Raw genomic sequence first — 17,217 nt, forward strand, 5'->3', positions numbered from 1 at the left:
CCTCCTCTAGTTAATGATCATTCCCCTAATCAATCTCAGCATTGCCATGAGTCAGAGCCTCATTGCCTCATTGCCTAGGGGGGGTAGTCAAATGGCCTGATTCCCTGAGATTGACTAAGCCTTCACACAAGTGCATTGTTGGCAACTTTTCAGAAGGTTAAAGGCCCAGTGGAGTCAAAAACGTGATTTTATAGATATATTTCCACACTATGAGGTTGGAATAATACTGTGAAGATGTGAAAATTATGATAATGCCCTTTTAGTGTAAGAGCTGTTTGAAAAGACCGCCTGAAATTTCTGTCTGTTTTGATGGGATGGAATTTTGGCCTTCCTGGTGACATCACCAGGCGGTAAATGAGTTAATAGACCAATAAGAAAGCGAATTCCAAACCTCTCTGCTAATAACAGCTAGTTTTCAGTTCTCCCCTCCCCCCTCAGACCTTTACCAGGAAGTCCTAGCTAAATTCTTGTTTGAGAAATTGCTTTTTGCTAAGAAGTTATTTTTGTTCATTTTTGACCATTTTAATTAAAAACAATCACCAAAAAAAACAGAAACAGCTGTATTGGACCTTTAATAAAACACAAACAAAGCTAAAACATTTCATTATTTAATTTTTTAAATATCTTTAATATCAATCTTTGTATTCCTTCAAGGAAATAACAGGTCTAAACTTAACCATAAATCAGGATTTTATCCAGCTCAAGGATCCAATACATGCAATGATCACATCTGCTTATGTAACAGAAGTGATACGGAGTCAAACTGCCATGTCATGAGTCAAACGGTGGCCATGTAAGTCAGACACCCACCTTGTGTTTTCTCTGCTGTGACTTTAGTCTCAACCCTGGGTATGGAATGACATGCCATACACAGTGGGTGGTGGTGGTACATGCAGGCTCTCTCAGCCACTCGCTCTGAGGTGAAATTTCCCCTAGGTACAGATCTTCCCCTCCCCCAACCCTAACAATAACCATTCGTGGGACAGAGTCAAGGGGTAACTTCACCCTACTCTCACCCACTCACCCTGGGGATTGGCCAGGAAGATTGAGGCACCAGAATCAGGTTGCACTGCAGACAGCCAGCACCATGCAATCCTCCACCTGGCAGCTGAACCAACGCACCAAGAAGAAGCCCAGGATCACCTCCACGCCACACAGGCTGTACATTAGGCTGTTGGCCAGCTCGCTGAAGTGCTGGGTCAGTCACCATGGTCTAGAGAGGGAGGGGAAGACAGGGAAATTACGTTACCATTTATTTACTTCTTTGGCTGCGTTTGTAAATTCCCTGTGGAGTATCAGAGTCCACTCTGGGCCGTTCATAAATTCAGAGTGTTGTCAGACTGTCTGTTAGTAAATGGTAAATTCAGAGTGTTGTCAGACTGTCTGTTAGTAAATGGTCAATTCAGAGTGTTGTCAGACTGTCTGTTAGTAAATGGTCAATTCAGAGTGTTGTCAGACTGTCTGTTAGTAAATGGTCAATTCAGAGTGTTGTCAGACTGTCTGTTAGTAAATGGTCAATTCAGAGTGTTGTCAGACTGTCTGTTAGTAAATGGTCAATTCAGAGTGTTGTCAGACTGTCTGTTAGTAAATGGTCAATTCAGAGTGTTGTCAGACTGTCTGTTAGTAAATGGTCAATTCAGAGTGTTGTCAGACTGTTTGTTAGTAAATGGTCAATTCAGAGTGTTGTCAGACTGTCTGTTAGTAAATGGTCAATTCAGAGTGTTGTCAGACTGTCTGTTAGTAAATGGTCAATTCAGAGTGTTGTCAGACTGTCTGTTAGTAAATGGTCAATTCAGAGTGTTGTCAGACTGTCTGTTAGTAAATGGTCAATTCAGAGTGTTGTCAGACTGTCTGTTAGTAAATGGTCAATTCAGAGTGTTGTCAGACTGTCTGTTAGTAAATGGTCAATTCAGAGTGTTTTCAGACTGTCTGTTAGTAAATGGTCAATTCAGAGTGTTGTCAGACTGTCTGTTAGTAAATGGTCAATTCAGAGTGTTGTCAGACTGTCTGTTAGTAAATGGTCAATTCAGAGTGTTGTCAGACTGTCTGTTAGTAAATGGTCAATTCAGAGTGTTGTCAGACTGTCTGTTAGTAAATGGTCAATTCAGAGTGTTGTCAGACTGTCTGTTAGTAAATGGTCAATTCAGAGTGTTGTCAGACTGTCTGTTAGTAAATGGTCAATTCAGAGTGTTGTCAGACTGTCTGTTAGTAAATGGTCAATTCAGAGTGTTGTCAGACTGTCTGTTAGTAAATGGTCAATTCAGAGTGTTGTCAGACTGTCTGTTAGTAAATGGTCAATTCAGAGTGTTGTCAGACTGTCTGTTAGTAAATGGTCAATTCAGAGTGTTGTCAGACTGTCTGTTAGTAAATGGTCAATTCAGAGTGTTGTCAGACTGTCTGTTAGTAAATGGTCAATTCAGAGTGTTGTCAGACTGTCTGTTAGTAAATGGTCAATTCAGAGTGTTGTCAGACTGTCTGTTAGTAAATGGTCAATTCAGAGTGTTGTCAGACTGTCTGTTAGTAAATGGTCAATTCAGAGTGTTGTCAGACTGTCTGTTAGTAAATGGTCAATTCAGAGTGTTGTCAGACTGTCTGTTAGTAAATGGTCAATTCAGAGTGTTGTCAGACTGTCTGTTAGTAAATGGTCAATTCAGAGTGTTGTCAGACTGTCTGTTAGTAAATGGTCAATTCAGAGTGTTGTCAGACTGTCTGTTAGTAAATGGTCAATTCAGAGTGTTGTCAGACTGTCTGTTAGTAAATGGTCAATTCAGAGTGTTGTCAGACTGTCTGTTAGTAAATGGTCAATTCAGAGTGTTGTCAGACTGTCTGTTAGTAAATGGTCAATTCAGAGTGTTGTCAGACTGTCTGTTAGTAAATGGTCAATTCAGAGTGTTGTCAGACTGTCTGTTAGTAAATGGTCAATTCAGAGTGTTGTCAGACTGTCTGTTAGTAAATGGTCAATTCAGAGTGTTGTCAGACTGTCTGTTAGTAAATGGTCAATTCAGAGTGTTGTCAGACTGTCTGTTAGTAAATGGTCAATTCAGAGTGTTGTCAGACTGTCTGTTAGTAAATGGTCAATTCAGAGTGTTGTCAGACTGTCTGTTAGTAAATGGTCAATTCAGAGTGTTGTCAGACTGTCTGTTAGTAAATGGTCAATTCAGAGCGGAGGAGTAGGGTGGATCCGAGCGTTCTGACCTCAGTCAAGTACCCAAGCTAACTGGCTAACGTTGGCTAGCTTGCAAGCTACTTTAAGACACAAATGAAAGAATACCTCACTCTGACCATTATAGCAGAGCTGGTTATACATGTTTCATGTTGTTTAAGGGGTTAATGACTGTAACTGTGTTACTGGCAACAATTTGATTACGCTTTTTGGCTGATGTTTACTGGAGTATCAATCAATCAATCAAATGTATTTATAAAGCCCTTTTTAAAATCAGCCGATGTCACAAAGTGCTATACGGAAACCCGGCCTAAAACCCCAAACAGCAAGCAATGCAGATGTAGAAGCACAGTGGCTAGGAAAAATTCCCTAGAAAGGCCGGAACCTAGGAAGAAACCTAGAGAGGAACCAGGCTCTGAGGGGTAGCCAGTCCTCTTCTGGCTGTGCCGGGTGGAGATTATAATAGAACATTGCCAAGATGTTCAAACGTTCATAGATGACCAGCAGGGTTAGATAATAATAATCACAGTGGTTGTAGAGGGTGCAACAGGTCAGCACCTCATGAGTCAGTTGGCTTTTCATAGCCGATCATTCAGAGTTAGACAGCAGGTGTGGTAGAGAGAGTCCAAAACAGCAGGTCCGGGACAAGGTAGCACGTCCAGTGAACAGGTCAGGGTTCCATAGCCGCAGGCAGAACAGTTGAAACTGGAGCAACAGCATGATCAGGTGAGTCATCAGGCCAGGTAGTTCTGAGGCATGGTCCTAGGGCTCAGGTCCTCCGAGTGAAAGAAAGAAAGAGAAAGAGAGAGAGAAGGAGAAAGATAAAGAGAAAAAGAGAGAGAGAGAGAAAAAGAGAATTAGAGGGGGCATACTTAAATTCACACAGGATACCGGATAAGACAGGAGAAATACTCCAGATATAACAGACTGACCTTAGCCCCCTAACACATAAACTATTGCAGCATAAATACTGGAGGCTGAGAAAGGAGGGGTCGGGAGACACTGTGGCCCTGTCTGACGATACACCCGGACAGGGCCAAACAGGCAGGATATAACCGCACCCACTTTGCCAAAACACATCCCCCGATACCGAGGGAGATCTTCAACCACCAACCTACTTCCCTGAGACAAGGCCAAGTATAGCCCAGGAAGATCTCCAGAGTGAATTGAGCTAGCCAGAGTAAATTTACAAATGCACCCTTGATGGGAAAGGGCTCCCAGCACCCACTCTATGACCAAGCTGCAAAGTCAAAATGTATAATTGTCTTATGATAGTAAAAAAACGATGTAGTCCTTGCTTAGGCTGGTTTTGTGAGAAGTACAGTTTTGCAGCTGCTCTCACCTCCAGTGCTGTCTGGTTGAAGAGTGTGAACTCAACAGAGAGAATGAGGAATAACATACACACACACACACAGCCACACACAGCCACACACACACACACACACAGAAATACACACACAAATACACACACACACACACACACACACACACGCACACGCACACGCACACGCACACGCACACATACACTCTCACACACACATACAAGCTGGCACATAACAGATACTTGAGACAGAATCGATACAGGAGACACCTAACATGCACTAATAGACAGTGACATCTCTTCCTACTCAACAGACAAGATGGTGAGAAACTAACAGCGCACCTTCTTGGAAAGGGTTCTATCTGGTCGTCCCAGATCGCCCCGTACGTCTTTAGGGTCTCTTCAGACCCTACCAACAGCTCCTCCTCTTCCTCCATGATCTCTCCCACAGCCCTCCTCCCCGGAGCTGACAGGTGGTATGTTCCAGTACAGGGCCAGCACCACAAACAGGAGTAGGATCTACATCACACATATATGAAGGTCTGGAGGAGGGGGAGGAGAGGAGAGGAAGAAGGGGAGGAGAGGAGAGGAAGAGGGGGAGGAGAGGAAGAGGGGGAGGAGAGGATAGGAAGAGAGGGAGGAGAGGAAGAGGGGGAGGAGAGGAGAGGAAGAGGGGGAGGAGAGGAAGAGGGCAGGGAGGGGTGCTGAGATGGTTGAGTAAAACATTTCAGCATTTTAATTTGTGAGGGTGTTGAGGGTGCAGTGTTTTCCAAATGTTTTCAAGTGTTTACATTGGTTTTATAAAGTATGTACATATGAGTTATGAAATAGTACGTTGTTTTGTATTTTCCAAGTGTTTTTTCGTGTTCGTCTTGTCGTTAATAAATATTCATTATGTCTTCATTCAACGCTGCGTTTTGGTCCGACCCTTACAACCTTGGAGGATTGACTATCTAGGTGGTGGTGAGGGTGGTGATGGTGATGTTGGCGGTGATGGTGAGGGTGTAATGCCTAAGTCTAACCTTAAATTAAGAACAAAAAGCAACAACAAAAAAATACTGATTAGTTAATACAGACAATTTTTACTTTGCAGCTGGCCCACCTAGCAGAAATGTCTCAGTTCGACCTCAATGACAAGAGTCATCCCAATAAACATCAACCTGCTTAAAATCAGGGAGGCACTACCTAAACTCAAAGGTCCAATGCAGCTGTTTTATCTCAATATCAAATCATTTCTGGCTTTCAATTAAGTACCTTAATGTGATTATTTTCAATTAAAATGGTCAAAAATAAACAAAATAGCTTCTTAGAAAAGAGCAATTCCTCAAACAAGAATTTTGCTAGGACTTCCAGGAGTGGTCTGAGTCGAGAGGGGAAAACTGAAAATTAGCTGTTATTTGCAGAGAGGTTTGGAACTCTCTTTCTTATTGGTCTATTAACTAATTTACCGCATGGTGATGTCACCATGGAAGGCCAAAACTCCAACAGGCTGAAATTTCAGGTGTTCTTTCCAAACAGCTCTTACGCTAAACGGGAATTATAATAATTTTCGCCATTTCACAGTATTAATTCAACCTCATAGTGTGGAAATATATATAAACATATACACAGGAAATCATTTTTTTTCTGCACTGGGCCTTTACGATAAGATACACTTGTTTTTGTTGTAGCAGATGAAGCCACAGTACTAATAAGAGTATGATGACGTATGAGGAATAAAGAGTGACTGACCAATCAGGAGGCCAGCTTGGCGACATGTCATGATGGAGAGGAAAAAACCGGCTGCTCCGTGTGAGGAAGCCAAAGATGGAGGAGCCTGCTCCTGCGCCAGTACCTGAGGCATAAACACGCAGATTAAATAGGTCTAGATTGTGTGACCGAATCATTGACTATAAAAATAACAGGGCCATGCCATCCATCTCTCTATCAAGCTCTCTCTCTCTCTGACACACACATACAATTGTAAATCATTTCCTTACCGTTCAAATGACTGGGCATAGGCCTACAGTGCAGCAACAGAAAAACCACTAACACTCCAGAATTTGTATTTGTCTCACCTGCTACAAGTAGACTGGACAATAGTAGCCATTTTGATAATCCCATAAAATGCAGGTTACCTAAGGGAGAAAATATGTAATTTCACCATTAGTTGTATCATCTGACGCTGGCACTAGGCACTCTTTCAATTGGTTTTAGGAATGAATTGCCTATTGCTGTTGCAATGAGTGCACTGTCACATGGACTTTATCACTACTGCTGTTGGAGGTTTGGTTGATTTATTCATAAAACACCACAAAATCTTAATCTGGTAACAAGTCTGCACATATTATCAAAAGTAAAACAAAAGGCTAACCCAAACATTTAACTTTCCAAGGACTCTAACCCCAAATCCCTGCATTTCTTTACTGTCTCTGCAACATCACATCAGCAGGCTAGCTGAGAGGGTTGAATGGAATTTAATGTTTTTCTTTATGACTCCCAAGTTGTTCATGTCTCAGTTCAATAAATCACTTGGTTCTTTGAGTGCGTCCCAAATGGCACCCTATGGGCCCTGGTAAAAAGTAGTGTACTATGTAGGTAATAGGGTACCATTTGGAACGCGGCCTTCACGTGCCATAAGACAGCAGGCTCCTGTGCCTGGAAACAATTATAAGCTGTGAAGCTAACCAACAATCTCAACGACGTTGAAGTAGAGGATGATGGTCTTTGTAGTTCGGGTCCGGTCAGACCAGAGGCCGAACGGTGGGCCCGTAAGCAGCCCACTCAGAGTAAACGCAGACAGGCCAGGAACCAGGAAATATGGAGGCGCCTCTATTGAACACTTTTAGAAAAAAAGGTGCTATCTAGAACCAAAAATGTTTATTTGGCTGTCCCCATAGGAGAACCCTTTGAAGAACCCCTTTTGGTTCCAAGTAGAACCGTTTTGGTTCCAGGCAGAACCCTTTTGGGTTGCATGTAGAACCCTTTCCACAGTGGGTTCCACATGGAACCCAAAATAGTTATTCCTGGAAACAGAAAGTGTTCTCTGAAACCAAAAGGGTTCTCCAATGGGGACAGCCGCAAAACCCTTTTGAAACCATTTTTGTCTAAGAGTGTAGGGAGGATAACAGCTGAGAGAGAGAGAGAGAGAGGAGGATGACAGCTGAGAGAGAGAGAGAGGTCATCTGCCTTTGGCCTAAAGAGCAAGAACCCGGACTTCACCAAAGAAATCGGTAATGCAGACATTGTCATCCTGCAAGAAACCTGGTATAGAGGAGACGGACTCACTGGTTGCCCTCTAGGTTACAGAGAGCTGGTAGTCCCATCCACCAAACTACCAGGTGTGAAACAGGGAAGGGACTCAGGGGGAATGCTAATTTGGTATAGAGCAGACCTAACTCACTCCATTAAATTAATCAAAACAGGAACATTTTACATTTGGCTAGAAATTCAAAAGGAAATTATCTTAACAGAGAAAAATGTCCTCCTGTGTGCTATCCCCCCACTAGAATCCCCATATTTTAATGAAGACAGCTTCTCCATCCTGGAGGGGGAAATCAACCATTTCCAGGCCCAGGGACAGGTATTAGTCTGTGGCGACCTAAATGCCAGAACTGGACACGAACCTGACACCCTCAGCACACAGGGGGACAAACACCTGCCTGCAGGTGACAGCATTCCCTCCCCCATATGCCCCCTTAGGCATAACTATGACAACATAACCAACAAAAACGGGTCACAACTCCTGCAGCTCTCTCGCACGCTGGGTATGTACATAGTCAATGGTAGGCTTCGAGGGGACTCCTATGGTAGGTACACCTATAGCTCATCTCTTGGCAGTAGCACTGTAGACTACTTTATCACTGACCTCAACCCAGAGTCTCTCAGAGCGTTCACAGTCAGCCCACTGACACCCCTATCAGATCACAGCAAAATTACAGTCTACTTGAACAGAGCAATACTCAATCATGAGGCATCAAAGCCAAAGGAACTGAGTAACATTAAGAAATGCTATAGATGGAAGGAATGCAGTTTGGAAACCTACCAAAAAACAATTAGGCAACAGCAAATCCAATCCCTTTTAGACAACTTCCTGGGTAAAACGTTCCACTGCAATAGTGAAGGTGTAAACTTGGCAGTAGAAAATCTTAACAGTATATTTGACCTCTCAGCTTCCCTATCAAATCTAGAAATCTCAAATATAAAACCGAAGAAAATGAACAACAATGACAAATGGTTTGATGAAGAATGCAAAAATCTAAGAAATAAATTGAGAAACCTGTCCAACCAAAAACATAGAGACCCGGAAAACCTGAGTCTACGCCTTCACTATGGTGAATCACTAAAACAATACAGAAATACACTACGGAAAAAGAAGGAACAGCATGTCAGAAATCAGCTCAATGTAATTGAATAATCCATAGACTCTAACCAATTCTGGGAAAATTGGAAAACACTAAACAAACAACAACACGAAGAATTATCTATCCAAAATGGAGATGTATGGGTAAACCACTTCTCCAATCTTTTTGGCTCTATAACAAAGAATAAAGAGCAAAAACATATACATGATCAAATACAAATACTAGAATCAACTATTAAAAACTACCAGAACCCACTGGATTCTCCAATTACCTTGAATGAGTTACAGGACAAAATAAAAACCCTCCAACCCAAAAAAGCCTGTGGTGTTGATGGTATCCTTAATGAAATGATCAAATATACAGACAACAAATTCCAATTGGCTATACTAAAACTCTTTAACATCGTCCTTAGCTCTGGCATCTTCCCCAATATTTGGAACCAAGGACTGATCACCCCAATCCACAAAAGTGGAGACAAATTTGACCCCAATAACTACCGTGGAATATGCGTCAACAGTAACCTTGGTAAAATACTCTGCATTATCATTAACAGCAGACTCGTACATTTCCTCAATGAACACAATGTACTGAGCAAATGTCAAATTGTCTTTTTACCAAATTACCGTACAACAGACCATGTATTCACCCTACACACCCTAATTGACAACCAAACAAACCAAAACAAAGGCAAAGTCTTCTCATGCTTTGTTGATTTCAAAAAAGCCTTCGACTCAATTTGGCATGAGGGTCTGCTATACAAATTGATGGAAAGTGGTGTTGGGGGTAAAACATACGACATTATAAAATCCATGTACACAAACAACAAGTGTGCGGTTAAAATTGGCAAAAAACACACACATTTCTTCACACAGGGTCGTGGGGTGAGACAGGGATGCAGCTTAAGCCCCACCCTCTTCAACATATATATCAACGAATTGGCGCGGGCACTAGAACAGTCTGCAGCACCCGGTCTCACCCTACTAGAATCCGAAGTCAAATGTCTACTGTTTGCTGATGATCTGGTGCTTCTGTCACCAACCAAGGAGGGCCTACAGCAGCACCTAGATCTTCTGCACAGATTCTGTCAGACCTGGGCCCTGACAGTAAATCTCAGTAAGACCAAAATAATGGTGTTCCAAAAAAGGTCCAGTCGCCAGGACCACAAATTCCATCTAGACACCGTTGCCCTAGAGCACACAAAAAACTATACATACCTCGGCCTAAACATCAGCACCACAGGTAACTTCCACAAAGCTGTGAACGATCTGAGAGACAAGGCAAGAAGGGCATTCTATGCCATCAAAAGGAACATAAATTTCAACATACCAATCAGGATCTGGCTAAAAATACTTGAATCAGTCATAGAGCCCATTGCCCTTTATGGTTGTGAGGTCTGGGGTCCGCTCACCAACCAAGATTTCACAAAATGGGGCAAACACCAAATTGAGACTCTGCATGCAGAATTCTGCAAAAATATCCTCCGTGTACAACGCAGAACACCAAATAATGCATGCAGAGCAGAATTAGGCCGATACCCACTAATTATCAAAATCCAGAAAAGAGCCGTTAAATTCTACAACCACCTAAAAGGAAGCGATTCCCAAACCTTCCATGACAAAGCCATCACCTACAGAGAGATGAACCTGGAGAAGAGTCCCCTAAGCAAGCTGGTCCTAGGGCTCTGTTCACAAACACAAACACACCCCACAAAGCCCCAGGACAACAGCACAATTAGACTCAACCAAATCATGAGAAAACAAAAAGATAATTACTTGACACATTGGAAAGAATTAACAAAAAAACAGAGCAAACTAGAATGCTATTTGGCCCTAAACAGAGAGTACACAGTGGCAGAATACCTGACCACTGTGACTGACCCAAACTTAAGGAAAGCTTTGACTATGTACAGACTCAGTGAGCATAGCCTTGCTATTGAGAAAGGCCGCCGTAGGCAGACATGGCTCTCAAGAGAAGACAGGCTATGTGCACACTGCCCACAAAATGAGGTGGAAACCGAGCTGCACTTCCTAACCTCCTGCCCAATGTATGACCATATTAGAGACACATATTTCCCTCAGATCCACAAAGAATTCGAAAACAAATCCAATTTTGATAAACTCCCATATCTACTGGGTGAAATTCCACAGTGTGCCATCACAGCAGCAAGATTTGTGACCTGTTGCCACAAGAAAAGGGCAACCAGTGAAAAACAAACACCATTGTAAATACAACCCATATTTATGCTTACTTATTTTAACTTGTGTGCTTTAACCATTTGTACATTGTTACAACACTGTATATATTTAATATGACACTCGTAATGTCTTTATTGTTTTGAAACTTCTGTATGTGTAATGTTTACTGTTAATTAGTTTTGTTTGTTTCACTTTTGTGTATTGTCTACCTCATTTGCTTTGGCAATGTTAACACATGTTTCCCATGCCAATAAAGCCCCTTGAATTGAATTGAATTGAGAGGAGGATGACAGCTGAGAGAGAGAGAGAGAGAGAGGAGGATGACAGCTGAGAGAGAGAGAGACAGATCATTGACTGTATGAATTAGACCTCTTACCATATAACCACATTTGAAAGAGCAACATTTCTAGTGTTTGATATTATGCATGTTTTAGATTGGAATATGACAAAAGCCTACAAAAACATACAAATAATATGACAGACATGTTTTTATTCACTGTGGGAATATGAAGTGTCAGCAGTTGAAATTAACTTACTATACCCAATGCACTTAACTGAAATAGCAATATAATAGTGAGCAGTGGTGGAAAAAGTACCCAATTGTCAAACTTGAGTAAAGATACCTTAATAGAACATGACTCAAGTAAAAGTGAATGTCAACCAGTTAAATCCTACATGAGTAAAAGTCTAAAAGTATTTGGTTTTAAATATACTTAAGTATCAAAAGTGAATGTAATTGTTAAAATATACTTAAGTAATAAAAGTGAAAGCAAAAGTATAAATCATTTCAAATTCCTTGTATTAATTAAGCAAACCAGATGGTGCCATTTTCTAGTTTTTTTTTATTTCCCAAAAGCCAGGGGCACACTCCACACATCATTTACAAACTGTAACGGCAGTCTAAGTCGTCCTCCTCCTCAGACGAGGAGAGGCGAGAAGGATCTGAGGACCAATGTGCAGCGTGGAAATGTTCCATTATTTAATTAACACAAAACAAGACACTATACAAAATGACAAAACAAACCAACCATCACAGTCCTAGCTGGTGCAGACAAAACACAAAGACAGGAAACAACCACCCACAATCCCCAACACAAAACAAGCCACCTATATATGATTCTCAATCAGGTACAACGATTGACAGCTGTCTCTGATTGAGAACCATATTAGGCTGGACACAGAAACAGACAAACTAGACACACAACATAGAATGCCCACCCCAACTCATGCCCTGACCATACTAAACAAATACAAAAACAAGGAAAAACAGGTCAGGAACGTGACACAAACCAAGCATGTGTGTTTAGTGAGTCTGCCAGATCAGAGGCAGTAGGGTTGACCATGTGTTTTCTTGATAGTGTGAATTGGACCATTTCCTGTCCTGCTAAGCATTCAAAATGTAACGAGTACTTTTGGGTGTCAGGGAAAATGTAAGGAGTAAAAAGTAAATGATTTTCTTTAGGAATGTAGTGAAGTAAAAATAAAATCTGTAAAAATATAAATAGTAAAGAAAAGTACAGATATCCCAAAAATCTTCTTAAGTAGTACTTTGAAGTATTTTTACTTAAGTACTTTACACCACTGATAGTGAGAAATGTACAATTCTTCTTTTGACGATAATCCATCAAATAAAATGGCTTTTCTGGCTATTGCGTATCAAGTTTTGCCTCCACATGTTGCACCGGCAATATTCAACCTCGTCCAGGAACAAATGTAGCTAATTAGAGGGATGATGACTCCATTAAGCCTATTAGTTAAACATCGGAATTTGGGGAATAGAGTTGTGGAATGGCCTCTTTATTGCCGACAATAGTCTGATAATGAGTAGACCTGGTGTGGCTCCATCCACTTTGTTCCCACAGGTAGTTGTCCCCACAGCTAGGTACTATAGGAGCCTCGGCAGAGCTGGTAAAAGAAGACATGCCTAGATGTTAGCATTGGGGTCATTATCCTCCATGAACCCCTATTATCCAATTAGAAAACAGCCCAGATGAGCCTCATTTCTTCAAATACCTCAAGGAAAATGCAGTTTGCTGTCAGCAATTGGCATTTGAGCTCTGCATCTCCATAAAGGTATAGCCAATCTCTTCTTCAGCCATGTTGTGTTAAAAGGTGTAAAACACACAGAACATGATACATTACATGACCAAAAGTAAGTGGACACCTGCTCATCGAACATCTCATTGCAAAATCATGGGCATTAATATGGAGTTGGTCCCCCCTTTGCTGCTATAACAGCTTCGACTTTTCTGGGAAGGCTTTCCGTTGGGACTTGCTTCTATTCAGCTGCAAGAGCATGTGTATTTGTATTTATTATGGATCCCCATTAGCCAAGGCAGCAGCTACTCTTCCTGGGGTCCAGCAACATTAACACAGATATACAATTTTAAAAAGATTACAATACATTCACAACAGATTTCACAACACATTAAGTGTGTGCCTTCAGGCCACTACTCCACATCTACAAATGACACGTGCATGTGTCTGTGCCTGTGTCTCTTCACAGTCCCCGCTGTTCCATAGTGTATTTTGATCCGTTTTTAAAATCAGATTTTACTGCTTGCATGAGTTACTTGATGTGGAATAGAGTTCCATGTAGTCATGGCTCTATGTAGTACACAAGACATGCACACACACACCTCCCATAGTCTGTTCTGGACTTGGGGACTGTGAAGAGACCTCTGGTGGCATGTCTTGTGGAGTACGCATGGGTGTCTGAGCTGTGTGCCAGTTGTTAAAACATTTAACATGTCAATAACTCTCACAAATACAAGTATTGATGAAGTCAATCCACTTTGAGCCAAGAGAGATTGACATGTTAGCTCTCTGTGTACATCCAAGGGCCAGCCGGGCTGCCATGTTCTTAGCCAATTGTAAAAGTCCCTCTCAACTGAAAAGTAGTCCAGATGTGACAAAACTATGCCCTGTAGGACCTGCCTTGTTGACAATGCTGTTAAGAATGCAGAACAGCACATTATTTTAGACAGACTTCTCCCTATCTTAGCTACTGTTGTATCAATATGTTTTTACAATCCAGGGTTACTCCAAGCAGTTTAGTCACCACAACTTGCTCAATTTCCACATTATTCATTACACAGTTTCGTTGAGGTTTAGGGTTTAGTGAATGATGGTATTTCTGCCTATAATTAAGCCCTTTTGTGGGGAGAAACTCATTCTGATTGACTGTACCTGGCTCCCTAGTTGGTGGGCCTTGCCCTGCCAGGCCCACCCATGGCTGCATTCCTGCCCAGCCATGTGAAATCCATAGATTAGGGCCTAATGAAATTATTTAAATTGTCTGATTTCCTTATATGAACTGTAACTCAGTAAAATTGTTGCATGTTGTGTTTATATTTTTGTTCAGTAGTTCACATAAGAATCAAATATACAGTGCATTCGGAAAGTATTCAGATCCCTTGACACAGTACTTAGTTGAATCACCTTTGCAGCGATTACAGCCTCGAGTCTTCTTGGGTATGACGCTACAAGCTTGGCACACCTGTATTTGGAGAGTTTCTCCCATTCTTCTTCAGATCTTCTCAAGCTCTGTCATTTTGGATGTTGAGCATTGCTGCACAGCTATTTTCAGGTCTCTCCAGAGATGTTCGATCGGGTTCAAGTCCGGGCTCTGACTGGGCCACTCAAGGACATTCAGAGACTTGTCCTGAAGCCACTACTGCGTTGTCTTGGCTGTGTGCTTAGGGTTGTTGCCCTGTTGGAAGGTGACCCTTCGCCCCAGTCTGAGGTCCTGAGCACCCTGGAGCAGGTTTTCATCAAGGATCTCTCTGTACTTTGCTCCGTTCATCCTTGCCTCAATCCTGACTAGCCTCCCAGTCCCAGCCGCTGAAAAACATCCCCACAGCATGATGCTGCCACCACCATGCTTCACCGTAGGGATGGTGCCAGGTTTCCTCCAGATGTGACACTTCGCATTCAGGCCAAAGAGTTCAATCTTGGTTTCATCAGACCAGAGAATCTTGTTTCTCATGGTCTGAAAGTCTTTAGGTGCCTTTTGGCAAACTCCAAGTGGACTGTCATGTGTCTTTTACTGAGGAGTGGCTTCCGTCTGGCCACTATACAATAAAGGTCTGATTGGTGGAGTGCTGCAGAAATGGTTGTCCTTCTGGAAGGTTCTCCCATCTCCACAGAGGAACTCAATAGTTCTATCAGTGACTATTGGGTTCTTGGTCACCTCCCAGACCAAGGTCCTTCTCCCCCGATTGCTTAGTTTGGCCGGGTGGCCAGCACTAGGAAGTATTGGTGGTTCCAAACTTCTTCCATTTAAGAATGATGGAGGCCACTATGGACCTTCAATGCTGAAAAAAAAAATTGCTACCCTTCCTCAAATCTGTGCCTCGACACAATCCTGTCTCGGAGCTCTACGGACAATTCCTTCGACCGCATGGCTTGGTTTTTACTCTGACATGCACTGTCAACTGTGGGACCTTATATAGACAGGTGTGTGCCTTTCCAAATCATGTCCAATCAATTGAATTTACCTCCAATCAATTTGTAGTAACATTTCAAGGATGATCAATGGAAACAGAATGCACCTGAGCTCAATTTCGAGTCTCATAGGAAAGGGTCTGAATACTTATGTAAATAAGGTATTTCTGTTTTGGTTTTTTATACATTTGCAATTGTCTAAAAACCTGTTTTCACTTTGTCATTATGGGGTATTGTGTGTAGATTGCTGAGGAGTTTTTTATTTAATCAATTTTAGAATAAAGCTGTAATGTAACAAAATGTGCAAAATGTCAAGGGGTCTGAATACTTTCCAAAGGCCCTTTATCATAAGATGAATACATTACACACGCAGACAGCTGGTGGCACCTTAATTGGGGCGGACAGGCTCAAACTAATGCCTGGAATGGAATAAATGGTTGTGTTTGATACCATTCCATTCACTTCATTCTAGCCATTAACATGCGCCCGTCCTCCCCTCAGCAGCCTCCTGTGATTTCACGTGATGGTCAAACATATTGTAATATACTGTAAATCCTCCATCACAGAAAATATAGGGCTTTACTCCTCCATCATGCTCAGACTCAGGTTACTAATGGACATAGGCCTAACTGTACTGTAGGCTAATGCGTTATTGAGTTGCCTATCCCCATTCACAAGCTGGCGTGGGCCAGATGCCCTAGGAGTGTTAAACAATTGTCATTGAGTTAATATCTCCACATGTCCATATCTTTTCCTTTTACATAATCAACATTGCATGAATAATACAAGTTGTTTAGGTATAGTAAAATCATGAATAATTGATTCATAAACGTATGTTTATGAAACTCCTGATGTCACGGTTATATAAAATGTGATTGGACAGTTCAGTCTTTCCACCAACAACTTGAGAGACCAACATGGCAAGGAGGCTTGGCAGAACACATCCAGTCGGGTAGGAAACCCTTTAGTGGCCACCTGTATTTGTGTGTGTGTTGTGTGTATTCCATATGCTTGTATGTGTACATGTTCCTATGTCACAGGAAGATCCTCCAGGAACAGGTGTGGGTAGGGACAGGGCCAAGGCCCAGGTGATAGTCTCCGGTGTTGGGGAGGACAGATCATCATCCTTGGCTTCACCATGTACTTTCTGGTTAGGATCACTCTGGTCAAACCCCACCTAAACAGGTAGGAAGGCCTTTGCGTCCTGTGTTGGAAATGACAGGCTGTGGTCTATCTTGGGTTAGTTATGAATTTTCTTGGGTCTCTACTGGTGGCCTGGCGAAACTCAACCAGAGACTGAGGCTGGGTAGTGAGGCAGCAACGGGTAGGCAGACACTGACGGAAATAAACACACAGGGCAAATTCTACCAGCTCCCAAGGTGGTCTAGCTCTCCTATGTAGGATAACTCAAGTCAAGGTGACAGTGGCATACTACAATGTGTATTGGAACATAGCCAGTGACAAGACATGGAGATTATATATTGTGTAGGTGATTCCCACTGTATGGAAGGAAGTCAATGGGCTGATGCAGTGTGAAATGGAAAAGAGGATTACGTTACCAACTATCTCCTGGGATGTTCGTTTCATGCACAAGGACTGTAGGAACTCCTACTGCATGTCTGAATTTGCTGACTTGAAGGAAAAAAATTCCTGGTCTGGTTACTCATAGCAGGTACTTTGTCGATATGGGGTAGCTGTTAGCCTGGAGATGAGGCTAGATCTTACTGACACTGAATGTATCAAATTGAA

This window comes from Salvelinus fontinalis, chromosome 26 (assembly GCF_029448725.1).
Source record: "Salvelinus fontinalis isolate EN_2023a chromosome 26, ASM2944872v1, whole genome shotgun sequence".
Lineage (NCBI taxonomy): Eukaryota > Metazoa > Chordata > Actinopteri > Salmoniformes > Salmonidae > Salvelinus > Salvelinus fontinalis.